Source organism: Sus scrofa, chromosome 1 (genome assembly GCF_054392235.1).
Source record: "Sus scrofa isolate SSC_HxYL_T2T_F1_AM1 chromosome 1, Sscrofa_HxYL_maternal_Yorkshire_Landrace_v2.0, whole genome shotgun sequence".
In the NCBI taxonomy this organism is placed as follows: Eukaryota; Metazoa; Chordata; class Mammalia; order Artiodactyla; family Suidae; genus Sus; species Sus scrofa.
The window spans coordinates 118,253,460-118,281,025 of record NC_139383.1 but is presented as its reverse complement, the minus strand read 5'-3'; the positions used below and the strand labels follow the sequence as shown (position 1 = coordinate 118,281,025).

General features: G+C 41.1%; 1 long non-coding RNA gene across 1 annotated transcript; it reads left to right on the top strand.

Moving 5' to 3' along the window:
* The first annotated feature begins 6,799 nt into the window (after positions 1 to 6,799).
* LOC102163023 (uncharacterized) lies at positions 6,800 to 10,305 on the top strand. Its single transcript, XR_001306156.3, has 4 exons — positions 6,800 to 7,670; positions 8,607 to 8,776; positions 9,761 to 9,841; positions 10,082 to 10,305. It is a non-coding gene; the product is annotated as an uncharacterized LOC102163023 (long non-coding RNA).
* Positions 10,306 to 27,566: the final 17,261 nt, after the last annotated feature.

The following is a 27,566-nucleotide window of genomic DNA, read 5'->3' as shown; positions in this document are numbered from 1 at the left end:
AAGAACTCAATAGATGGTCGTTATTATTAACACAATGCTCAGCACCTAAGAGCTAAATAAATGCTAGTTATCATGGCTCAGAAGTGAGGTGATGGCTTAGGGGAGAGGCCCTCCTAAAATGATATTTTTAGAAGGAGGACAAGAAAGGAAATTAGTGGACATGCCCCTATGCCAGGCACTTTTCATACATCATGTAATTTCATCCTCACCCATTGTTGTAAGTCAGATATTATCATTCCAGAGCAGGACGAGGGTGAGGGGAGGGAGGTACCTAGAGGCCAAAATTAAGGAGGGAGGCACTCCCTCTCAGGGTTGTGCTGAGGGAAATGAGGCTCTAACAGGGTAGCTTGGTAACAGAGAGGTGAGCAGCAGAGATGGGATTTCCCCTCTGGTCTGCCAGCTGAAGCTGTGGTGTCGACCTGACATGGACCAACCATGGGGCTTCCTTGCTATGGGTTTTCACCCCTTGACCCCATCTGATGGTACAGATCTCTGAGAAACTGCCCAGCTTGTTCTGGAAGGTGCCCAGCTGTGATTGCCCCCCCATGACTCAAGTCCCTAGCAACCTAAAATGTTCTAACTTTCCTTTCACTGGAGGGCCCTGCTGACATAGCTGCACTTTCAGCTTCTTGAGAGTATCATAGCAATGGCCTCTTAAGATTTTCTCAGTGAGCCCAGATTCTAACAACTTCTAATAACTTAATAAGAAAGGCTTCTTAAGGCAAAACTGGGAATTTCTGATCTCTTCGTGAAAAGCTAAGCTTTTTGACCTCCCATGGCAGAGGATGCTTCTGGAGGCCACTCCTATCACTAGGACGAGTCCTTCAGGCCTGCACTTGGGATTGTTTTCCAACATCTTTACTTCAAGGTAAAATAGCTCTGGGGGTAAAAAAAAGCTGCCTTACCATTTAGTGTTGCCTGTTCCTGAAGATGGAAAGATTTACCCAGTGAACAGAGAGCTGAAGCCACACTTGACTTTGGGGAGCTTTCTCTGCGACTCCCTGAGGCGTTTGTGTGAATGACCAACATAAGGGCAGGCAAAACCTTTGAAGGAACAATGAAAGTCTGTTTGGATAAGCTTCCCTGGAGTCTGAGGGTAGACTCTACAAAGGTGCCCCTCCCTCCACTCCACCTCAAGAGAGGAGGCTGAGCAGAGAAATGAGTTATTGGGAAGGATTGTCCAAATAAAAAGATGACCTTTGTTTTGTTTTCAAGGTTTAGCGATTTCTCTAGGAACATGCTATGGTCTGGCTTGTGTCCCCCAAAATTCCTAAAGTGAAGCTCTAACCCCTAATGTGACTCTATTTGGAGATGGAACCCATTAGGAGGTAATTAAGGTTCACCAAGGTCATAAGGTGGGGCCCTGATACCATAGGATTGGTTCTTACAAGAGACATCTGAGGTCCACCATGTGATCTAGACAAGAAGAGGGTCTCACCTGAATCCGGCATTGCTGGCACTGTGATCTCAGACTTCCAACCTCCAAAACTGTGAGTAAATATAATTTCTATTGTTTAAGCCATGCAGCCTACAGTATTTTGTTATTGAAACCAGAGGTGACTAATACAAAACACTTGGTAATACACCCACAATTTATCCAGTTGGCTCCCAGATTTGCATCTGTATCTCTTTAATCCTCACCATCCAAGTAAGTAGGTAATAATTTTTGCTGGTTAATGGCTGAAATTAGAATAATAGACTCTTTGGATTATAGTCAAGTCCAGAGCTGGGTAGTCTTATATGGCACACTTAACCTTTTTGGGCATCAATTTCTTCAAGTGCAAAATGTGGAACGTATTAGTTCCTGCTTCACAGATTGCTTACGAGGATCTATTTCTGTGTCCACAACCCCCAGTGGGTGGTGTAGGCACTGACCAAGCGGGCCAGAGCCAAATCATATTCCTGGAAGTCAGAATTAGGGAGGCCAGAAAAGAGAGCACCAGAGGGGTAAGTATCTATGTTCTTAAACTGCATGAGGTTTCAGTGCTAAGACTGGGCATAGGGACTGGGCTCAAACAGGAAACACAGGTGAGCGCCTTACTGGGGAGAAGCATGTGCTGGACAAGTAGAACAGAACAATACTGAAGATTGCCACAGATTGCCTTATAGGATCAGATAAGATACGAATGGAGTGAGTTAGGTGACGCACCTAGCACGTGGTAATGATTGAAATCAGTACCAAAGGCATTAGTTTTTGTGTTAAAAACCCTTCTCCCACACCCATGATTCAAAGGGCAGGTTAATGATGAAGATGTTGATGAAGCAGGGGGTTTGATGAGGGTCGGGGTTCAGGTGTGCACTGGATGCAGTAGTTATTAAGCATCAATTTGCTTTCCTTCCTCCTTTCCCTTTCATGACGTAATTGAATATAATGGCCCTGTTGGTAGCTCACTGACCATGCTTCCCACGTGGGAGTCTTCAGCGTTCATCCCAGGATGTGCACCCCTCTCCCCACTGCCCTTCGGCTGAGCTGGGAGGCCAGGTCTCTGGGCCTTGGGTAGCAGGATGTTCCAGAAGGGCCCACATAGTTTAACAGAGGACTTTAATTAGGAACATTGAAGTGGTGCCACCAGGACCCTTAGGACTCTGGTTTGAAATCTTAGAAACTCTCTCCCAGTGAAGCAACCAAATGCCTTGTTACAGAAAAGCATTTTGAGAAAAATATATTCAGGCACATTATCATTAGACCAGAGAATCTGTTGTATCTGAAAAGGAATAAGGGCGAGGATTCAGACACCTGCCCAACAAAGACATCTTATCTGAAACAATAAGGCAGAGATTGTTCTGGACTCCCTTGCTTTTGCGCCCCAGGGTTGTTTGGCTTGAATGACTGCCAAAGCCTAAAGTTCAAAAGAGAGTCACCAGTGGGAAAGAGGCCAGCCTTCTTGGAGTTGGGTTCCCAGAATTCTCCCATTTATTGTCAAGCCTCTCACTCCAAGGTCAACCTGCTCTGGTTGGTGGTTCGGTTTTAGATACAGCCCCTCCCTGTACCATATAAAGACTGCGAGAGGGATTCTGACAGTAAAATCATCAACTATGTTGTCCATTCAAGGACCTAAACTTGGATATGTCAACTTCTTCCAGAAGCCACCACCAACGTCCTGTCTGAGGTTCATGAGGATGGGCAGCCCCTCGCACACTGAACACAGCTATTCTCATTAGGCTGTCATAACAGGAGCAAGCATTTCATCCTTTTAAAAGTGTTTTGTTGTAGTTGAATGCAAATATGAATTCAGTTGATAGGAGTTTAGGTAAGCCATTATGCTAAGCTTGGTTTCATCTTTGAGATCTTCCACTCTTTTGCTTAACACCCCCTGCCCGTGAAACATTCACCATGTCCTGCTGGGTTCTACCTCCGAGTTACCACAGGAACCAACCACTTCTCCATTGCCACCACACTGGCCAAGTCACCCTCATGTTTCACCTCTGTTACTGTGACAGCCTCCTAACTGTCCTCTCTGCCCCAAGTCTGCCCTCCCCTCCCCCACAAAATCTATTCTCTGTGCTCTCACCAGAACAGTGGTTTCAGCACCCAAGCCTCCCCTTGCTCAAAACCTTGTTGCTCCTAGGCTAAAACTCAGAACTTTTCCCCTGGCCCCTGCCTGCCTCTGCCTCCTCATCTTGACCCTTGTTCCCTGTCCATCCCTCTCTGCCTGCAGCCATATTAACCTCCCAGCTTCTTCCACCCTTCCCTCCACCACCCATCGATCACAGTTCAAATGGCACTTCCTAGGAAAGTTTCCCACGAGACCCCCTATCTAGGGCAGGTCTCTCTTTCAGTTTTCATTAACTGTGTTTTCTTTTCTTGAGAGTAATTACCTCCATTGTTACTTCCACATTCATGAGTGTGATTACATAATAAAGATCCATCTTCCCTTCTGGTCTCTAAGCTCCATGAGAGCAGAAGCATATCTGCTCACCATCATACCCGCAGACCTTTAACCCAGTCAGTGCCTGGCACAGAAACAGGTTCTCATGGAACATTATTTGGATGAATTTCTGAGAGGGAGACACCGAGTGAAAAACACAGACAGCTATGAATCAGAGCTGCTGTTGTTTTTCGAAAAGGTCAGTACATTTGAAGGGAAGGTAAATTATTTTCAAAACTTGGAGACAAGGTCACTCACAAAAATCAGCATGTAACAGATGAGATTATGTGTGCACAGAATCCAGAGTAAAAAGACCTAACAGCCTGTCAAAACCACACAGGCAAAAAATAAAAACAAAACAAAACAAAACAAAACAAAACCCACACAGGAAGGGCAGAGAGGATTTTGGACCCAAGAGTGTATGGTCAAAAGTCAGAGAGAGAGGGAGACGGCAGGAAGCAGTGAGGTCCTGGCATACCTGGGGTAAAAGCTGTCTCCTGACACTGGTTTGTAACACAGCCTGTGAGACCATGTTAATGAACAAAATTAATGGGGACCCAGGATGAGACAGATCCCTTCAGCAACCATAAAACATGATCTATAAATGTACCAGGATTGGAGAGTTGGGAGCCAGCCATATCTGTAAGTACAGAGCAATAACTGACTGTTGTGTGGTCTGCCTGATGGAAGTGCATGGCCTCTACAAGAAGGGAGGCTCATGTGTCAGAAGCTCCTGCTCCCTGCTTGTTGGATGGAGGACTGGTGCCCAGCTGGCTCATGGTTGGCGGATGACCCTGACCATGGAGATCATCCACACCACGGTCCTCTGGTCTCAGATTCCCCAAGCAGCCTCTGATCACAGACTAGACTTACAGAGACCCTTTCCTGCTCTAGTGGAGAAAAAAACTTTGTCTAGATACTCATGTTGCAACAGAAGAAAGGGTGGGGGGAAATGTAATTGTAATGTATACATGTAAGGATAACCTGATCCCCTTGCTGTACAGTGGGAAAATTAAAAAAAAAAATTATAAAAAATAAAAAAAATAAAGACTGGCCCACTTCGGTAGGTTGAATAACAGCCTCCAAAGATGTTCACATCTGAATCCCTGGAATTGGTGAGTACATTACCTTAGGTTGCAAAAGGACTTTTGCAGACGTGATTAACAAGAATCTTGAGATGGGAAGATTTTCTTGGATTTTCTAGATAAACCAAAGATAATCTCAAGAGGGAGGCAAGAGCACAGGGCAGAGACACTGCAAGATGCAACACTGCTGGCTTTGAAAACGAAAGGGCCAAAGAATGATGGGCGTCTCAAGAAGCTGGAAAAGTCCAGGAAACATTCTCCTCTAGAGCCTGCAGAAGGGACGCAGGTGTGATTTAAAAGAAACTTGATTTTAGACCAATGAAACTGATCTCAGACTTCTGAACTCCAGAACTGCAAGATGATAAGTCTGTGTGGTTTGAAGCCACTAAGTTTGTAGTAATTTGTTACAGCATTAATAGCAAAGTAATATACCAGGTAACATGACTGTCTGGCCAACAGAATAGTACTTGGATCATACATGAGTCTCTAGAGAATTGTTTTCAATTCAGTTCCCATGGGCCAGACCACTGCTAGAGGAGTAGACCAAATTTCTGGATCTTCCAAGAACCAGTATTGTTGCCCCCAGCTTCCCTAAGGTCTTTCTGCCCTAGGAGCCTGGCCTGGCCATGGCAACACTGGCTCTTCTTTGTAAAGACCACAGTGGTCACTGTTAGCACCTCGTTATGTGTGGGCTGTTAAGTGAGCTCTTGGGAATAGAGCATAGACTTTGGTACCAGAGAGACCTGGGTTCAAATCCCTTCTGCCTCTTGAGGTCCCATGGTTGTCAACAAGTTATTTAACTTTTTTCATTCATGGTTTCCTAACCTGTAAAACAAGACATCTCCCTAATTTACAGTGCTATTGTATGGATTGATAGAATGAGGTTATATCGAACACCAAATAAAGGGTCAGGGCAGGAGGAGGCATCCAGACAAGGCTAGCCCTCCCTTCTGCCATGTCCCACCCCCACTGCGTCTTCCCTGTGCTCAACTTTTTATGTGAGTCTCTTCAGCTCCATAGCTCTGTAAGCCCCATCCTGGTCCTGGTTTTTGTTAGCACCCTGACTACACATCAGTGACCTCAGTGTCACCCCTTTAAAACATCCAGATAATTGAGAACCCTAATTAGTAAAACTCTGGATAATAGGAGGGTCACCATATTAAATGCCTGCTGATCATTGGCTGGATAAAGCCGAGAGGAGGCTTTATCAGATAGCCCAGCCCCAAAGAGCCAACTCTGACACCCTAGATGCTCTTCATTATTAAGCAAAATACAGGGTACTGTTCTGGGTGCCGTGAGGCACACGGAGAGGCCTGAGGAAGTTTCAGAAAGAAAGAACTTTGCTTCCCAAAACAACTCTGACCCTATTCCAACTTCCACTATGAGAGTCTTTTTTTTTTTTTTTTTTTTTTTTTTTTTTGTCTTTTTGCCATTTCTTGGGGCGCTCCCTCAGCATATGGAGGTTCCCAGGCTAGGGGTCTAATCGGAGCTATAGCCGCCAGTTTCTGCCACAGCTACAGCAACGTGGGATCCGAGCCATATCTGCAACCTACACTGCAGCTCACGGCAACGCCACTGAGCAAGGCCAGGGATCGAACCTGCAACGTCATGGTTCCTAGTCAGATTCGTTAACCACTGAGCCACGACGAGAACTCCATGAGAGTCTTTTTTAAAAATTGTTTTTATTTTTTGCCATATCCAGCATCCTTTTATATATAATAAACTTCTCACTAGAAGGGATCAAACCCTTGTACCATACGGCCAAGAGAGACCTCTGAGGTCCTGTTGGTGTATAGACCAACTCGGAGGGAAAATAATAATTATTAGGCTGACCCAACCGCAAATGGTAGAGCTGGGCCTAAAGTCCTTGTCTTTGTCCCTAAAATCTGTTTTCTTTGCATATTAATCTGTTACCTGACCTTTGTGCTGGGGATGGGTTCATTAAGGGCAGGGCTCTGAGATAGCTTTCTAAGGGCAGTACCAGTGGAGTGGGCTCCCCAGCTGTCCCATTCTCCACTCTGCAGCTGGCAGTCCTTGCTCCAGTGAGCCCAGCGGACCCTCTGCTGCCTAAACTCCCCTTCTAGTGCAGCACTTTTCTCCTCTGACCACTGTATCAAAATCCTATAGGAAAATCACTTCATTTTTTATTTCATTTTTAAGTTTTTTTTCTATTTTTTTCACTTTTTAAAATTTTATTGAAGTATGGTTGATTTCCAATGTTGTGTTAATTTCTGCTGTACAGCAAAGTGATTCCATTATACATATACCCATATCTATTCTTTTTTTAGATTCTTTTCCCATATAGGTTATCCCAGAATATTGACTAAAGTTTTCCTGGGCTATGCAGCAGGTCCCTGTTGACCATCCATTCTATATATAATAGCGTGCATATGCCAATCCCAAACTCCCAATCTCCCAATTGGAAAATCATTTAAAATGTTCACTCATGGGCCCTTCCCCAGACCTACTGAGTCAGAACCCATCCCTGGGGTTCAGGCCAAGGAAACAACACTTCTAACAGTAAGTTTATGCCTGTTGTTGATAACAGGCTTTCTACATGTTTCAGAGCACACCAGAGTTTGAGAACCACCAGCCTGAAGCCCAGCATCCTCAGCGTGGCTCAGAAGGCCTGCACCATCTGGCTCTGCCTGCCTTTGGCCTCACCTCCATCAGCCAGATTGAAATACTCCCTGTTCTAGAAACAGGCGTTGTACCTGTAAGCCTCTGCACCTTTGCTCAGTCTGTTTCCCCTGCCTCATTTGCCTTTCTATCTACTAGGCAAATTCCTGTTTCTATTCCAAGGCCCTCCTGAAATGCTCCCTCAGTCTCTGTCCCTCCCCACAACTCCTTCCCTAGGGAGACTCAGCTGCTTTCTCTTTCCTTCCCAGAGCTGCTGCTGTCTGCCTCTCTCATAGCACTTACTGTGTGATTGAGTTCTAAGGCTCTACTTCAGTTCAAGGATGCAGGCAGCACACATTGTTCATTTGTGCCTATTTGAAAAAGGCACCCCTTCCTCCAGAGCCAGACGCACAGGTTGGCAATAGGAGCACAAGCTGAGGAGTGCTGGTGGATTAAGGACCTGGTGTGGTCAGGTCACTGCCATGGTAGTCGTTCAGTCATGGCCTCAGAACTTCCCATGCCAAGGGCCTGGGCGGAAAAAAAAAAAAAAAAAAAAAAAAAAAAGGAGCACAGGCTGGCTTCCAGCTCATTCACCCCTCCACAGGCATCCTTGTGCAGAACACAGCCTGCCAGGCCAGGAAGACACTCGCCACTTGTCGTCTCTGCTAACACAGAGCTCCCAAGGGTCCCTGGCACTCAGTCATCTCTGTATGTCCCCAGCATTGAAGCCTGGCCCTGTTGTGACTTTCTATAAAAGGTTTTCTAAGCTGACGTGTGTTGAACACAGCCTGTGAACACAGGCAGGTTTGCTCCACACATGCGTCATCAAATGCCTGGAGTGGCAGAAGGCCCTCAGAGCAGCAGAGGCGGGATAAATAAGGCCATCTGTTCTGTTCTCTGTGGATTCTGGATATTTTAACATCTGCAACTGAAAATTGTTTAGAGCTGTGAGACTAAAATAGACACCTCTAGCCATCCATTACCTCATTCTTTGCTTTTTGGACCTAAAAAAAATCCTTGCCCACTTCCCCAGGAGGTAAATCTGACTGAGGCTGGTCGTTACTAAGGCCACTGGTGAAATCACATGCCTGAAAGTCCCTCTGTTGGATCCATTCTGCGACACAACATGCTCAGCAGTGAAGGGGGGAACCCATCAGGCCTTCCTGGTCAATTCAGAGGACACAGTCAGCTCTGGCAACAGAGGTACAGAGCCATGTTTCAAGACATTTTATTGACCTAAAAAGAAGGGGCATGGAGTTCCCATTGTGGCACAGCGGAAATGAATCTGACTAGGAACCATGAGGTTGCAGGTTCAATCCCTGGCCTCGCTCAGTGGGTTAAGGATCTGGTGTTGCTGTGAGCTGTGGTGTAGGTCACAGACATGGCTCGGATCCCAAGTTTCTGTGGCTGTGGCATAGTCTGGCAGCAACATCTCTGATTAGACCCCTAGCCTGGGAACCTGCATATGCCCCAGATGCGGCCCTGAAAGGACAAAACACAAAAAAAAAAAAAAAAGAGAGAGAGAGAAGGGGCATGGAACGCCTGTAAGGTTTGGCCCCGTTTCCCAAGAGTTTAAAATTCCCTTTACAATAATGAGAATACATTCATGTATGACTCGATTACTTTCTTTAAAAAGGTCATTATGACATTTCAAGACAGGGCGATTTGCTAACTTTTCGTTGGTCCCAGTCTAGGAGAGGCATTGGTTGGCTCTTCAGATGATGGAATTTGAACACCTATTTTGTCTTTAATCACTAAGGCAAGGACCAAACAATTAAGTTGATAAGTTGAGGAAAAGAGATGTGGGAGGAAAATAATCATACAAATATAAACTGAAAGATTTACAGAAAGAACTAGGGACTTTAGTAGTTGAGAGCTTATTTTTTTTAATTTTCAACAAAAATGATATTAGAGGGGAGTAAACAGTTCTAATTTCTACTCCTACTCAGCCAGTCTACTTCCTAAAGTTTCTATTTTATCTTTTTATAGGTCATAGCACATTTAGTCTTTACAACAAAACTTCACTGTCATTGTTATTAGCTCTAATTTATAGATGAAGAAACTGAGGTTCAGATATCATCACCTAAATTCAGATTGTATGGGATTATATGGTAAAAGTATATTTAGTTTTATAATAAATCACTAAACTGTCTTTCAAAGTTACTGTACCTTTTTCCATCCCACCAGCAAAGACAAGAGTTCCTGCTGCTCCATATCCTTGCCAGCATTTGGTGTTCTCAGTGTACTGAATTTTGACCATTTTAACAGGTGTGTGGTGGTATCTCATTGTTGTTTTAACTTGCACTTTGCTGACCGCATATGATGTGAACCTTCTTTCCATGTGCTTGTTTGCCATCTCTGTATCTTCTTTGATGAAGTGTCTATCAAGGTCTTTAGCTCATTTATAATTCCTAACTGAGTTTTTAAGATCTTTGAGTATTTTGTTTAAGCATTCTTTATCAAGCATGACGTGTGTCTTTTTTTTTTTTTTTTTCCCCACAACCACAGCATGTGGAAGGGCCAGGGATCGAAATCACACCATAGCAGCAACCTGAACCACTGCAAGACAATACGAGGTTCTTAACCCACTGTGCCACAAGGAAACTCATGTAAAATGTGTCTTACACAAAGATTTTCTCCTAGTCTCTGGCTTGTCTTCTCAAGCTCTCTCACAGAGAAGTTTTCAATTTTTATGAAGTTCAGCATATTAATAAACTCTCTAATGTATCATATCCTTGGTGTCATATCTAAAAAGATATCACCACACACAAGGTCACCTAGGTTTTCTCCTATGTTATGTTCTAGAAGCCTTGCAGTTTTGAATTTAGGTAATTTTGAGTTAATTTTTGTGAAGGGTGTAAGGTCTGTCTATGTGTGCATGTATGTATGTGAATGTTCAGTTGCTCCAGCACCATTTGTTAGAAAGAATATATTTGTTCCATTGTACTGTCTTTTGCTTCCTTTTTGCAGTTGACTGTGTTTATGCAGGTCTATTTCTAGGCTCTTTATTTGGTTTCATTGATCCAGCTATTTTTTTCACCAATGCTTTGTCACTGTAGCTTTATAGCAGTAAGTCTTAAAGTCAGGTAGTGTCAGTCCTCCACCTTTGTTCTTCTTCAATAATGTATTAGCCATTCTGGATCTTTAACTTCTCCATATAAACTTTAGAATTGGTTTGTTAATATCTACAAAATAACTTGTGGGAATTTAGTTGAGATTTCATTGCAATATTGAGTCTTCCTGTCCATGAACATGAAGTATCTCTCCACTTATTAAGTTCCTGATTTCATTAATCAGAATTTTGTAGTTTTCCTCTTAATGATCTTATACATATTTTGTTTGATTGATTGATTTTTTTGCCATTAGGGCTGCACCCAGTAGCATATGGAGGTTCCCAGGCTAGGGGTCGAATCAGAGCTGTAGCCGCTGGCCTACGACACAGCTACAGCAACGTGGGATCTGAGCCGTGTCTGTGACCTGCACCACAGCTCACAGCAACGCCGGATCCTCGACCCGCTGAGCAAGGCCAGGGATTGAATCCACAACCTCATGGTTCCTAGTCGGATTCATTTCCTCTGCACCACGACAGGAGCTCCAGATTTATTTATTTATTTATTATTTGCTTTTTAGGGCTGTACCTGCAGCACATGGAAGTTCCCATGCTCGGGGTTGAAACAGCTGCAGCTGCCAGCCTACATGGCAGCCACCAAAACACCAGATCAGAGCCGCGTCTGCTACCTACACCACAGTTCGCAGCAACGCTGGATCCTTAACCCGCTGAGCGAGGCCAGGGATCGAACCCACATCCTCATGGATACTAGTCAGATTTGTTACACTCTGAGCCACAATGGGAATTCCCCATATTTTGTTAGATTTATACCTAAGTATTTCATTTTGTGGGGTGCTGGTGTAAATGGTACTATGTTTTAAATTTCAAATTCTACTTGGTCATTGCTGATACATAAGAAAGCAATTAACTTTTTTTATTATTATTATTTTTTTTTGGCCCACCAGTGGCACATAGAGTTCCCAGGCCCGGGATCAGATCCCAGCCTCAGTTGTGACCTAAGCCATAGCTGCAGCAAAGCAGGATCCTTAACCCACTGTGCCAGGCCCAGGATCGAACCTGTATTCCAGTACTCCTAAGATGCTGCTGATCCTATTGCATCACAGAGGGAACTTCAGAAAGTTTTATTTCTTACTTCCCAATCTGTATACCTTTTTTAATTGTTTCTTCTTATGGCCATACCTGCAGCATATGGAAGTTCCTGGGCTAGGAGTCAAATCAGAGCGGCAGCAGCTCCCCTACACCACAGCCATAGCAATGTAAGATACAAGACACATCTCTAACCTCTCTGAGTGAGGTCAGGGATCAAACCCACATCCTCATAGACACCATGTTGGGTTCTTAACCCACTGAGGCACAATGGGAACTCTCTGTATACCTTTATAAAAATTTTTTTATTGGAGTATAGTTGATTTACAATGTTGTATTAGTTTCAGGTGTACAGCAAAGTAAATCAGTTATACATACACATATATCTATTTTCCCATATAGGATTTTACAGATCATTGAGTAGACCTTCCTGTGCTATCCAGTAGGTCCTTGTTAGTTTTCTATTTTATATCTAGTGGTGTATACGTGTTTATCCCATTCTCCCAATTTATCCTCCCCCTCCCTCATGGTTTCCATTTGGTAACCGTAAGTTTGATTTCAGAATCTGTGAGTTTGCGTCTGTTTTATAAATAAGCTATTTCGTATCATTTTAAATTAGATTCCACATATAAGTGATATCATATGATATTTATCATTCTCTGTCTGACTTAATTTAGTACAATTTCTACCTCTGCTCATGTTGCTGTAAATGGCATTATTTCATTCTTTTTATGGTTGAGTAATATTCTATTGTATGTATGTACCACATCTTCTTTATCCATTCTTCTGTCAATGGACATTTAGATTGTCTTGGCTAATGTAAATATTGCTGCAATGAGCATTGGAGTGTAGGTATATTTTTGAATTATGGTTTTCTCTGGATATATGCCCAGGAGTGGGATTGCTGGATCATATGTTCTATATTTAGTTTTTTAAGGTAACTCCATACGGTTTTCCACAGTGGTTGCACCAATTTACATTCCCAACAACAGTGTAGGAGGGGTCCCTTTTCTCCACACCCTCTCAGCACTTGTTGTTTATAGACTTTTTGAAGATGGCTATTCTGAACGATGTGAGGTGATATATCATATACCTTTTATTTCTCTTTTTTGCTTTATTGCATTCAGCTAGGACTTCCAGTACAATGTGGAAAAGCAGTAATGAGAAGGGACATCTTTAGAGTTCCCTGGTGGCCTAGCAGTTAGGGATCCAGCATTGTCACTGCCGTGGCATGGATTCAGTCCCTAGCCTGGGAACTTCCACATGCCATAAGCATGACCAAAAAAAAAAAACGACTTTTTTTTTTTTTTGACCCTTTGAGGCTAGGAGTTGAATTGGAGTTACACCTGCCAGCCTACACCACAGCCGCAGCAATGAGGATCCAAGCCATGTCTGCAACCTACACCACAGCTTTACGGCAACACCAGATCCCTAAGCCACTGAGTGAGGCCAGGGATCGAACCTGCATCCTCATGGATACTAGTCAAATTCATTTCTGCTGAGCCATGACAGGAACCCCCAAGAAGGGACATCTTTGCCTTGTTAAATCTATGTAGGAAATTTTCCATTTTCTCACCATTATTTCAAATTTCTCACCATTAACTGTGATATTATTTGTAGGGCTTTTGTAGATATTCTTTATCAAGGTGAGGAAATTCTCTATCCCTTCTTAACTGAAGAGTTTTTGATCATGAATGAGTATTGAACTTTTCAAATGTTTTTTCTGCCTCTCTTAATATAATCATGTGATTTTTATTTTTTAGCCTATTGATATGATAGACTACATTAAACTGATTACTGACCCAGCCTTACCTGCCTAGGATAAATCCCATTTGCCCATGGTGCACAATTCTTTTTATACACTATTGGATTCCGTCTGCTAATATTTTGTTGAGGATTTTTGCCTTTATGTTCATGAGAAATATTGGTCTATGTTTTCTTCTCATAATATCTTTGTCTGATTTTGTCTGATTAGGGTAATGTTAGCTTCATAGTATGAGTTAGGATTAAGAACTTTCAAAATCATTTCCCCTCCCCACATTAAAATAAGCAAAAAAAATCTCCATGCATTTTTAAATGCCTTATCCTACAAAAACCACCACACTAGGTAACATCTAAAGTAGCATTCAGCTTTGAAATCCTACAGTTATATCACTGGCAATTTTGTCTCCACATGAAGATAGAAGTAAAGAAACAGACTGAAAAGACAGTACACAGAAGTGCTAGACAGGGGGGATGGAGGCTGTAGGAGGTCATGACCTTTCTTCCTCCGTAAATCTTCACATGGAATGAATACTCTCTTGCCTGAATTACTTTGCACATATTCCCAGGGAAACTAGGCAAGGAAGTGGGAAGGCTGTGAAATGAACCCTAATTCAAGTTCTGATTCTGCCATTTAACTTCATTTCCATCAGCAGCTTAGCTTCTCCTGGCCTCACTGAACTTCACACAGCCATAGTCTTTGGGGGTCTCAGCTCAATGTGCCCAGGCAGCCACTCCTTCTGGGGGCTGGTCCCCAAAGGCTTTTCCAGTTGCATGGTCCAGACTCAGGACGGTCTTCTTGGAACCTGCACCAACTACAATTTTCAGGTCTCCTCCCTTTGCTGATGCCTGCTCTTGACAGTGAGTGTGGGTGTGAGGGACTAAAAGGAAGGGAACCGGGAGATGAAATAAAGCAAACAGAATGTTGCCTTCGGGATGGATCAGCAATGGGATCCTGCTGTGTAGCATGGGAACTCTGTCTAGTCACTTATGATGGAACACTTAATGTGAGAAAAAAGAATGTATACATGTATGTGTAACTGGGTCACCATGCTGTACAGTAGAAAAAAAATATATGTAAATAAATGGAAAAAAATTAAAAAAAAAAAAAAAGAAAGAAAGAAAGCAAACAGGAGTTCCTGTCGTGGTGCAGTGGAAACAAATCCAACTAGGAACCATGAGGTTGTTGGTTTGATCCCTGACCTTGCTTAGTGGGTTAAAGATCTGGGGTTGCCGTGAGCTGTGGTGTAGGTTGAAGATGTGGCTCAGATCTGGCATTGCTGTGGCTCTGGCGTAAGCCGGCAGATGTAGCTCCTATTAAGACCCCTAGCCTGGGAACGTCCATATGCTGCAGGTGCAGCACTAAAAGACAAAAGACAAGAAAGAAAAAAAAAAGGAAAAGAAAGAAAGCAAACATATATCTTGCTCTGCACAAGCTCCATTCAAGCCCTGCCAGGGCCTCTATGTAGGAGGACCTGCCGAGCTCCAGGAAAGGGGACTTTGAAATGGACTTGGCAGAGGAAATAGTGCCTAAAGCAACTGACTAGTCCCTTGAAAATATAACATTTTAATAACTAGATATGGCTAAAAATGCTTTAAACCCAGACAGAGATTCATTAAATTTCCATCATGAAATTTCTCTGCCCAGTTGGAAAGGGATTTGGCCAAGCAAATGAGACAGCTAGGAAAGACAAAACCTTCTCTGTTTATACTTCATTGATCTGAGACCTCTCAGATGACCAGTTAGAGTGGTTAGCTACCCACTGAGGGGTTAGGAAAGCCCAGACCTTCAACACCCAGAGGTCTGGCTACCCTCTTCGCAGGGGAGAAAATGTGGTTCATTCCTTGGCAGAATGTTGTTGGGTTTTTTCCCTCTGGGGCAAAAAGTTTTTCTCAATAGGTTATCCACTTGCCTAACCACAGGAGTCTGGACTTTCTCCTGTTGGTAAAGGGAGTTTTAAAGCATTTCAAGTAGAGGATAGATATTGTATTTGAGTTTCAGAATATTCATCCTGGTTCCTACCACATCTCTTACCTTGAAATAAGTTGTATTTTTTTTAAATAATTGTAGGTTCACATGCAGTTCTAGGAAATAAGACAGAAAGATCCTGTGTACTCTTTTCCCAATTTCCCCATGGTAACATCTTGCAAAACTATAGTACATTAATTACAACCAGGATACTGACAACTGATACATCGAGAAACAGAAAAGTTCCATCACCACACAGATCCCTCCTGTTGCCTTTTTAAAGGAACATCTACTTCCTTCTCACTCCTAGCCCTTCCTTAACCCTGGGCAAACACTAATTAATTCTCTATTTCTATAATTTTGTCATTTCGAGAATGTTATATAAATGGAATCATACAGATACATGCCTTTGAGAATTGCTTTTATCCAGTATAATTATCTGGAGATCCATCCAAGTCATTGTGTGTATCAATAGTTTGTTCCTTTTTTTTGGCTGAGTAGTATTCCATGTCATGGCTGTACCACAGTTTTTTTAAAACCCTTCACTCATTGAAGGACACCTGGGTTGCTTCTAATTTGGACTATTATGAATAAAGCTTGTATAAAGATTCATGTACAGGAAGTTCCCGTCATGGCTCAGTGGTTAACAAATCCGACTAGAACCATGAGGTTGCGGGTTTGATCCCTGGCCTTGCTCAGCAGGTTAAGAATCCGGCGTTGCCTTGAGCTGTGGTATAGGTCGCAGATGTGGCTCAGATCTGGCATTGCTGTGGCTCTGGCATAGGCCAGCGGCTACAGCTCTGATTAGACCCCTAACCTGGGAATCTCCATATGCCACAAGTGTGGCCCTAGAAAAGAAAAAAGACAAAAAAAAAAAAAAAAAAAAGATTCATGTACAGGCTTTTGTATGAAAATCTCATTTCTTTGGGCTAAGTGCTCAGAATTGCAAATATTGGAAGCTGCCACACTATTTTTCAGAGTTGTTATATATAAAATATAAAATATATTTTACATTCTTGCCAGCAATGTATGAGGAATTCAGTTTCTCTGCATCCTTGCCAGCATTTGGTATTGTCACTATTTTTACCATTTCAATAGATATGTACTTATGTTCCATTGTAATTTTAGTTTTCACTTCTTTAGTGAAATAATATTGAACAACTTTTGGAGTTCCCATCATGGCGCAGCAGAAACGAATGCAACTAGGAACCATGAGGTTGTGGGTTTGATTCCTGGCTTTACTCAGTGGGTTAAGGATCGGGCATTGCCGTGAGCTGTGGTGTAGGTCACAGACACCGCTCAGATCCTGAGTTGCTGTGGCTGGGGCATAGGCTGGCAGCTGTAGTTCTAATTGGACCCCTAGACTGGGAACCTCCATATGCCATGGGTGTAGCCCTAAAAAGAAAAAAAAAGAATATCGAACCAACTTTTCATGTGCTTATTTGCCATCTGTATATCCTCTTCAGTGAACATGTCTCTTTATGTCTTCTGGCCATGTATTCTAATGGTATACAATACAATTGTATTGTTTGTGTTTTTTTTTGTTTGTTTTATAATTGTATCACTTGTTTATTTTTGAGGTATTTTTGTGTTTATTTGTTTTGGTTTTGTTTTTTACTGTTGAGTTTTGAGTATTCTTTAACTATTCTAGATACTGAGAGTTCCCATTGTGGCTCTGCAGGTTAAGAACCTGACTAGTATCCAAGACATGCAGGTTTGGTCCCTGGCCTCACTCAGTGGGTTAAGGATCTGGCGTTGCTGCAAACTGCAGTGTAGATTGAGGACGCGGCTCAGATCTGGCATTTCTGTGGCTGTGGCATAGGCTGGCAGCTGCAGCTCCAATTTGTCCCCAGCCTGGAACTTCCATATGCCCTGGTTGCAGCCCTAAAAAGACAAAAACATAAACATTCTAGATACTAGTCCTTTATTGGATATATGGTTTGCAAATATTTTCTCCCACTCTAGAGTTTGCTTTTTTTAAATCCTTTTAATAGTCTTTCTCAGAGCATAAATTTTTTATTTTGATTGAATCAAGTTTATTCATTTTTCCTTTTATGAATCATGTTTTGGTGTCAAGTCTATGGATTCTTTCAGTAGCTCCAGGCCCCAGAAATTTTTCTTCAAAGTTTTTTCTAAATTTTTTAGTTTTACATGTAAGAGCATGATCCATTTTAAGTAAACTTTTATATAAAGTGTTAGACTGAGGCCCTCCCCCTCCCCTCATTTTTTGGCCTGTGAATATCCAATTGTTCCAACAAAAATTTTTAAAAAGACTATTTTTCTTCCATTGAATAACTTTTGCATAATTGTCAAACATTAGTTGGACGTATTTGTGTTGGTCTTTTTCTATGTTCTCTATTCTATTTCATTGATCTGTATCACAATCCCTTTGTCACTACCACACAGTCTTGAATACTATGCTATATAGTATGTCTTGTCATCAGGTAGGCTAACTTAACCCATTTTATTCTATTTTTTCAAAATCATTTTATCTATTTTCAGTATTCCCACTGTGGCGCAGTGGGTTAAGGATCCTGCATTGTCTCTGTGGCAGCGCAGGTTAGGTCCTAGCCCAGCACAGTAGGTTAAGGACCTATGCTGCCACAGCTAAGGTGTAGGTCACATCTATAGCTCAGATATAATCCCTGGTCTGGGAACTCCCATATAACTTGGGTGTGGCAAAAAAATTGTTTTATCTATTCTGGTTTCTTTGTATTTCCATATAAATTTTAATATATATTTTTTATCTACAGCTAAAAAATCTCTCCCTGGGATTTTAATAGGTATTGTTTTAAGCTTGTCTATCAGTTTAAGGAGAATTGACATATTTACTATGTTGAATCTTCCAATCCATGAATATGGCATGTCTCTCCATTCAGTTAGATCTTAACTGATTTCTTTCATCACTATTATATAGTTTTCAGGATATAAGTCCTGCACATATTTTGATGGATTTATACCTAAAATTTGGGGGATTTTTTTTTTGGAGTGATAAAACATAGTATTGCATTTAAAATTTTGGTTCCAAATTGCTATTATGTAGAAATATGATTGATATTTGTATGCTTTTCTTACATCCTATGACTTTGCTGGACTCACTTATTAGTTCTGGGAGATTTTGTTTGTTTTTAAGATTCCTTTGGGATTTCCTACCTAGATAATTAAGTCATCTGCAAATTGAGACAGTTTTATCTCTTCATTTCTGATCTGTATACATTTTATTTCCTTTCTTGCCTATTGTACTGGCTAGAATTTCTAGCACTATGGTGAATAAGAGTGGTGAGAGCAGATACTTAACCTTATTCTTAATCTTAGGAGGAAAGCATTCAGCCATTTCCCATGGGATATAATGTTAACCGTAGATTTTTTGGTAGATGCTCTTTAGCAAGTTGATCAAGTTCCTGTCTATTCCTATGTTTCTAAGAGTTTACTATGAAAAGGCGTGGAGGAGTTCCCTGTTGTCCTAGTGGTTAAGGACTTGGCATTGTCGCTTCACTGCTGTGTCTTGTAATTACTGTGGCTCAGGTTTGATACCGGGCCTGGGAACTTGCACATTCTACAGGGATCCAAAAAAAAAAGTATTGAATTTTGTCAATTTCTCTACATCAATTAATATTATCATGGGATTTTTTCTTCTTTAGCTTGTTAATATGATGGATTATGTTGATTGATTTTTAAAGATTAAATCAATCTTGAATCCTTGGAACAAGCCTCATTTAGTCATGGAGTATAATTCTTTTTATATAGTGTTTAATTTTATTTGGTAATATTTTATTAAGAATTTTGGATCTATATTCCTGAGGCATATTGAGCTATAATTTTCTTTTTTGTGGCATTTTGTACTACCTATATATATATGTATTCCCTTCTCTTCTATTGTCTAGAAGAGATTGTATAAAATTAATGTTAGTTCTTATTTAAACATTCAGAATTCTCTAGTAAAACCATCTGGACCTGGAGATTTCATTTGGGAGAGTTTTTAAATAAATTCAATTTTCTTAATAGTTGTAGGCTATTCAAAATATACACTGGATAAATTGTGCCAACTTTATTGATCTTTTCAAAGAACCATCCCTTTTTTCATTTATTTTCTCTTTTTTTCAATTTTATTGATATATGCTCTTTATTATTCTCTTTCTTTTGATGCTTTGGTTTTATTTTTCTCTTTTTCTATGTGGGAGTGTAGAGTATTGATTTGAGACATTTACTCTTTCCTAATATATAGCAGCTCCCAATTTATAGCATTCAGTGTTGTAAAATTCCCTCTTAGCACTGCCTTATCTATGTTCCACAAATTTGATATGTTGTATTTCACTTTCATTCAGTTCAGTGTATTTTTAGAATTTTTCTCAAGGCTTCCTTTTTGACCCATAGATTATTTAGATGTAAAAAATTGTGAAAATAGAGAAAACAAGAAATCTAAACTGTCAAAGCTATCCCCTATATGAGACTTTTCCTATACAGAATGCCATTCCACACATTTAGAAGAATGTCATGTGTCATGATCACAAAGATAGATTTGCACGCTCTGGCATGAAAGGACAGGTTACCTCCTCAGGTAGAGGACGTGCTTTGTGACCATTGGTGCTGTAGTAAAGGATTATTTGATTAGAAGTAATGGAAACCCATTCAGACTAATTTTGGTGAAAAAAAATAAAGAAAATAAAGAAAAGAGCGGGGAGATTATTGGAATATTTAAATAGATTTTTACAGACATCCCCCTAAACACCAGGATCATGGTCATCCGAAAGCTGGAACCTGAACCTTAAATCTAAAGCAACTAACTCCTATTCTCAACTGTCTAACTGACTAACTAGGTAACTATCTAACTAACAGTATGCCTTGCAGCATGGCCTCTCACCTCTGCACATCTATCTTATCCTCCTCTTTGCAGACCAATTTTCTCTATTTCTCAGTGCACGAGGGGAAAGGTGGCCATCTGGTTCTCCAGCATCTGCCAGGCCAATCACTCAAAGAAAACTGACCAGAATTTTTGTACCACAGTTACAAAGTTCTGGGACAGAGAATCTGATTTGGCCTACCTTGGGTAAGGGTCTAGCTGTCACCCAATCATTGTGACAAGTATGGACAAGTCACATGGCCCTTTGTCCTCTGCTCAATGAAAGCTTTGGAGGCAAGCTTTCTGAGAGTAGATTTTGCAAGATGTGTAGGGATGGGATGGAAATGAATACAATGCTAATACAGTGTGTGATCCCTCCTAGGAGCTGTGAGCTTTGCTGTGACAAGATTCACTGGGAGGTGTGCATCTTCCCATATCCAGATTTGGTTAAGCACCACCAATCACAGTGTTTTCTATTGATACACATGTGACTCCATGAAACAGTCAGAAAAAACCCTGGAATTTCTCACTAAAGAATCTGAATATATGGGTCAGAAACTGAAGGACTTAGAGACTAAAATAACAGGAACTTGGCAAAGAATTGTGTGCTCTTAGCAGCTAGTACAGTGCTTCAGCACAGTAATATTCACTAAATGTAGTTGAGTGAATGACAGAATCTCATAATGACCTGGAAGAACTGTCAGACAAGAAACTTTTCTTGAAATGAGTTTCCAATGAAAGTTGTGTTTTATTTTTAAAATTTTAATTTCACAGAATACATATAAATGTATCTTTTTAATGAGAACCTAACAGATAAAGCTAATATCCTCTCTGACTACCACTTTAAATTCTTGCCTCCTTTCCCACTCTCCAAGAGTAATCACTACTATAAGTTAGATGTATATACTACTAGACTGGCTATAATACTTTCATAAACATAAACATATACCCATCAAAGGGTTCCTGTTGTGGCTCAGGGGGTTATGAACCCTGCTAGTATTCATGAAGGCATGGGTTTAATCCCTGGCCTCTCTCAGTGGGTTAAAGATCCAGTGTTGCTGTGAGCTGTGCTGTCGGTCACAGACTCAGCTCTGATTCAGCATTGCTGTGGATGTGGTGTAGGCTGGCAGCTGCAGCTCTGATTCGATTTGACCCCTGGCCTGGAAAATTCCATATGCTGCAGCTGCAATCTGAAAAATACAAATCAGAAATATGTGATATTGTGTAGGTTTTTTGTTTTGTTTTTTTTTTTTTTTGCTTGTTCGGGCCGCACCTGTGGATACTAGTTGGATTCATTTCTGCTGCACCACAACAGGAAATCCTATTATGTAGGTTTTTAAAATATGTGAATACTATTATTCTGTACAAATGGCTCTTGTTTTCTTTCTTCATTAAAAAAGGTTTTTTGTTCTCTATCCCTTCTAGTTGACCTAGAAAGAGATCTAGTTCATTGCTTTCAATGGATACATAGTATTCCATGGTATGAATGTGCCACAATTTGCCCATCCTCTTAGAAGAGTATTTAGGTTGTTTTCACTGTTTTGCTATCATCAAAAATGCTGCAGTAAACAGCTTTGTATTGTTTTTATATGCACATGTGTAGAAGATGGCAAAAAAAAAAAAAAAAAAAAAAAAAAGGAGTCACAATCTGTCCCTTCCCTGTAACCACACACTTTGCAAAGTGATTTTCTCTCCCCACCAACAGGTAAACTCCTTTTCTCTTGCCCTTGAATCTAGGATGGCCTTGGATTTAATTCAGCCAATAGAATGCACCAGACATAACAGTGTGCCAATTTCAAGCTTAGGCCTCAAGAGGCCTTGTTTTTTTGTTTTTGTTTTTTTCCCTTTTAGAGCTGCATATGGAAGTTCCCAGGCCAGGGATTGAATTCAAGCTGCAGCTGTTGCAATGCCAGATCCTTTAACCCACTGCACCAGGCTGAGGATGGAACCTGCACCTATGCAGTGACCCGGCCACTACAGTCAGATTCTTAACCCACTGTGACACAGCAGGAACTCCTCAAGAAGCCTTGAATATTTCTGCTTTCTATCTCTTGGATCTCTGTCCAGCCACCAGGTGAACCAACCCAGGCTAGCCTATTGGAGAAAGAGAGACCACATGGAACAAGAGTTGAGCTGTGCCAGCTGAGGGCATCGTATACCAGCAAGCCCTTAGCTAACCCAGCAGCAAACTGCTGAACATGACCGATCCAGAGGAAATCAGCACTGCCTAGCTGATCCAGCCACAATTGCCAATCTAGAGACTTGCGAACTAAATAAATACTTGTGGAGAAAATTATCTGATACAATGTATGCAGATATTTCTTTAGTTTTTTTTTTCTTCAAAGTTTAGTTATGTATCAGAATCAGCTGGTGAGCTTTTAAAATCACAGATTGCTGGGCACCACTCAGTTTGATTTAGTAGATCTGGGTGGGACCTGAGCATTTGCATTTTTAACAAGTTCTCAGGTGATGCTAATGATGCTGGTTCAAGGGCCAAACTTTAAAATTCACAGCTCTAGAATATATAACCTAAAAGATGTGTTGCTGGGTCATGAGTTATAAGCATTTTTAATAGTTAATACTCCCAAACTATCATCCAAAGTGAAAATACCCTCATCGAAATTTTAAAGGATAAAAGAATAAGCCACTCAAAACTTTTAAAAGTGTGTAATCAACTATACATCAATAAAAATTTAGAAAATGAAGGAAAAAACAGATAGTGTGATGAAAAATTGGGACAAAGACAGTATCAATGTGAAGGAGGAAGTACTCAGTTATTCTTGGGGTTGGAAGGTACAGCAGGAAGCTGATGAACAGTACCACTTATGACCTGTGACGTCCACACAACAAAGCACAGAGTAAGCCAAGAAAACAAAACAATATTTCATAATACTAGATATTATACTAAATACTAGAGCAAGACTTGTGACCAAAGCTTCTCTAGAAGAGTATTCCTTCTTCCAAAGAAATAGCAGGACAGAGAGATAAGGTCCTGAATGGTTGGTTCCCAGCCTCATCCCCTGCCTTGCTTCCTGTAGTTCTCCATACGAATGGTCATCTTCTACTTCCTTGAATAAAACCTCCTCTCTTCCACTACAGGGCCTTTGCACTTAATGCTTCCTCTGCCTGGAACATTTTCCTTCTGCCCATATTCAACTAAGTTAATTTCCATTTATCCTTAAGGTCTTAGATCTAATTTCACTGACTTAGGAAAGCCTACTCTCCCAGACTAGATCAAATTTCACCATGATACCCTCTCAACACACTGTATCTCTCCTTCATAGGACTTATTACAGTTGGGATTTTATCTTTGTGCGTTTATGTGATTCATGACTACCTTACCTTCCAGCCTGTAAGTTTCCGGGGGTGGGGGTGGGGGTGGTGTTGAGATTGTCCCTATCTCTTTCTCTCCTTCCCTCTCCCTCCCTCTCTTTCTCACTCTCTGCCCATGACATGCAGAGGTCCTTGGGCCAGGGATCAAACCTGCACCACAGCGGTAACCAGAGACACAGCAGTGACAATGCTGATCCTTAATCAACTGAGCCACCAGGAAAATCCAAGACTGTGTCTCTTTTTCGTCACCATTATAACCTCAACACCAACTTTGGCAAAAAAGCAGATACTCATAAATATGTGTTGGATGAATAAAAGTAGGGTCTTGCAAAAGTTTTCAGTGAACTTGGGGTCAAGAATACAATGGGAACCATTCAGAAGAGGAAAAAGGAAGAGGAAACAGAAGTTCCAGCTTCAGGATACTACATACTACCAGGTCACTGAATAGCAATGATGAGCTCCTATCTGTTTAAACAACCATATCAAAAGACTCCTGGCTACTGGACCTCTGACCCCTTAGAGAGAAATTTCTACTGGGTTACTAGTGGGTTCTATCTAAGGTCCAACCTTATTCAATATTTTGAACAGACAAAAGGCTTGCTTATTTTGTTTGCACATAAAAATGAAAGTCCAAAGGTTTATTTTGACAGAATTTAAAAATACCATGGAAATACAATAAGATAAAGGTCAACAGACATCTATATTAAATCAACCTTGCAAGGACCTGATATGGAAGGGAAGCTGGGTTTGATTAGTTGGTTTATGGAGGAAAAAAGAAAGAAAGGAGTTCCCGTCATGGCGCAGTGGTTAACGAATCCGACTAGGAACCATGAGGTCGCGGGTTCGGTCCCTGCCCTTGCTCAGTGGGTTAAGGATCCACCGTTGCCGTGAGCTGTGGTGTAGATTGCAGACGCGGCTCGGATCCCGCGTTGCTGTGGCTCTGGCGTAGGCTGGTGGCTACGGCTCCGATTGGACCCCTAGCCTGGGAACTTCCATATGCCGCTGGAGCGGCCCAAGAAATAGCAACAACAACAACAATAACAAAAAAACAAAACAAACAAAAAAAAAAACTTGATTGCTGACCACAAATTCATTATGAACAAATGCCATGGTACAACTGGTAAAAATGGGAACTGTCCAGAGCATGGGAACTGATGGTCTTACTTTGGGAGTAGATTCTCAATCACCGTGTCTAGCTTTTAGAGCTAGTTTGAGGCCTGGAAACCTTGATATGAGGAATAGTTAGAGCAACTGGAGAATGTTAGCCTGCAAAAGTAACTACCAAGGGAAAATAAAAACTGACTTCTCTATAGACAGCTCACCAAATATGTACTTCCAACTTAGAAACAGTCTTTCTAAAGCTCTCATGATTTTTTATTTCCACAATTTCTGACAAGTTCTTTGTCATGTTCTTTATGTTCTTGTTTCATTTATTCTTATTTCATAATTCCTTGTTTGGGGAATATTAAAATTTATTTCTCTGAGAATGCTTTGGAAAAAAAATTATTTTTAATCCATCTTTTTTCTACAGCCAGGAAATGGCTTTTTTTTCTTTTCCTGTAGATTGTTCTGTTTTCATTTGTCTGAGCTGATTTCACTTCTTGATTGTTGATTTTGATGCCTCTTAGGAATATTTTCCTTGTATGTTTCAGAAATTTGGTTTGTAGATTTATTTTTAGTAGAAAATTCCTTTGCCTTCCTTTCCCTTTCCCCTCTCTTTCTGTCATCCCACTCTTCTTCCTTTCTCATGATTTTCTTTTCTTCTATCTGGTGTCTGCAGCTCCCAGTCCAGAGCACTAAAATACTGGAACTCTGGGCTCCTATCTCACAGTAACAGTAAAGATTCTGCTAACACATCTGCCAGCTGCTTGGTTAAGTTGCCTCCTAAACACTTGGCTTTTATGGAGAACATCCATTCTTTGTTACCTTTACAGAAGCCATACTTTGGGTGGCCTCTTCTTGCTACTACACTGGTGGAAGTCCATTAGGACTTTGGCTTCTGTTTCATTTCTGATCTGAGGAGAGGTACAGAAAGAAGAGTGTGTAAACTATCTATCTATAGTTTTAAAAGAAAAATGAGAATTTATTGTAACCACCACTGGCTATGTCTTTTACATTCCTCTATATTTTTTTCTCTCACTGACCCACTTGGTTGGAGTAGTGGGAGCCCTGGTGATGGGAACCTCCAATATCATCTTGACAGAGTGCACATGTCAACTCTAATAGCAGGTGGTGCTCCAAGGACCTCATTGGGTTTTATGGCTAAACTCTCCTAGGATACCCTGATATCTTCAGGGTTGTAGGCTTTTTATAAGCAGCCCACCACCTTACAATTATTTAGCCCCTGTATCTTCTGACTAGATGTGGTTACCATCATTGCATTTCCCTTAAATTTAACAACAGCTCAAGATGTTTACAGCTTTTTCTCTTGACAACAGTTATCAATTCAAGTCTGTGAATTCTATGAATTCCACCTGTAAGGAAAGATAGGCTCATTTTATACATTGGGTATACTGGTATTGGGTATACCTAAGGCCTATAAGTTTCACAAATCTTTGGGAAATATATATGTATTATTTAAATAATTTAATATTTAGACTAATATTGAATAATTTTTAAAATAAAATATTTAAAATAAACAGTATATAATATTATGTGTAATATATATAAAATTATATGTATATCCCAAAGTATAAAAAGAAAATTATAAAATTGGAATGGATGTTTATCTTCAAAATTAACATATCATTAACTGTTTGATAGGATTATACACATTTTACACTTTGTAGTAATTTGAGGTTGGACTTATTATTTCACAAGAACCTCTGGCGTTCCCATTGTGGTTCAGCCAGTTAAGAACTGGCGATAGTGTTTATGAGGAGGCGGGTTTGATCCCTGGCCTCACTGCATGGGTTAGGGATCCATTTTGGCAAGCTTCAGGGTGTAGGGGTGTAGGGTGCTCATGCACTGGGATCCAGTGTTGGGGCAGCTATGGCTAGGCCTGCATCTGCAGCTCCCAAAGGACCGCTAGCCTGGGAATGTCTATATGCCACAGGTGCAGCAGTAAAAGGAAAAAAAAAAAAAAAATCTCCGATCATCTACAGTTGTCAGGAATCATAGTTAACTAAATTGTACAAGTTACATTTGGTTTGTTTGGGGTTTTTTTCTTTATGGCGGCAAAAACAGTATATGGAAGTCCTAGGCCAGGGATTGAATCCCAGCACAACTGGGACCTATCATACAGCTGCCCCAACGCTGGAGGGAGCCTTTAACCCACTGCACAGATGAACAATGAAACCTGCACCTCCCCAGCTACCTGAACTGTTGTAGTCGGATTCTTAACCCACTGTGCCACAGCGGGAACTCCTGGATTAAATTTTTTTTTTTTTTTTTTTGGTCTTTTTAGGGCCGCACCTGCAGCATAGGTTTCCAGGCTAGGGGTCGAATGAGAGCTGCAGCCGCAGGCCTATGCCACAGCCATGCCAGATCTGAGTCACATCTGCGACCTGCACCACAGCTCACTGAAACACTGGATCCTTACTCCAGCCAGGAATTGAACCTGCGTCCTCATGGTTACTAGTCGGATTCGTTCCCGCTGAGCTACCAGGAACTCCCGGATTAGAATTTTTAAGTGTAAATTTTATTTAAAACTTTTTCACAGCAAAATAAAAAAAATTAATATAAGGACTGAATATAACAAATGTTTGATGTGGTGTGGAGCTAGACAGCCATAAGAAATTTTAAAGGGTGTTAGGGGAAATGGAAGGAGTCTATATGAGACAAAGAATAGTGATAGCAAGAGAGATGAGGGTTCTGGGAGGAAAGGGGATCCCTGCTGAGCCGCTGCTGTGTGCCAAGCGCAGTTCCAAGAGCAGATGTACCAAATGTAGCAGTCAAGGCTCTCCAGAGGTCACAATCTGGTAAAGAATCAAAT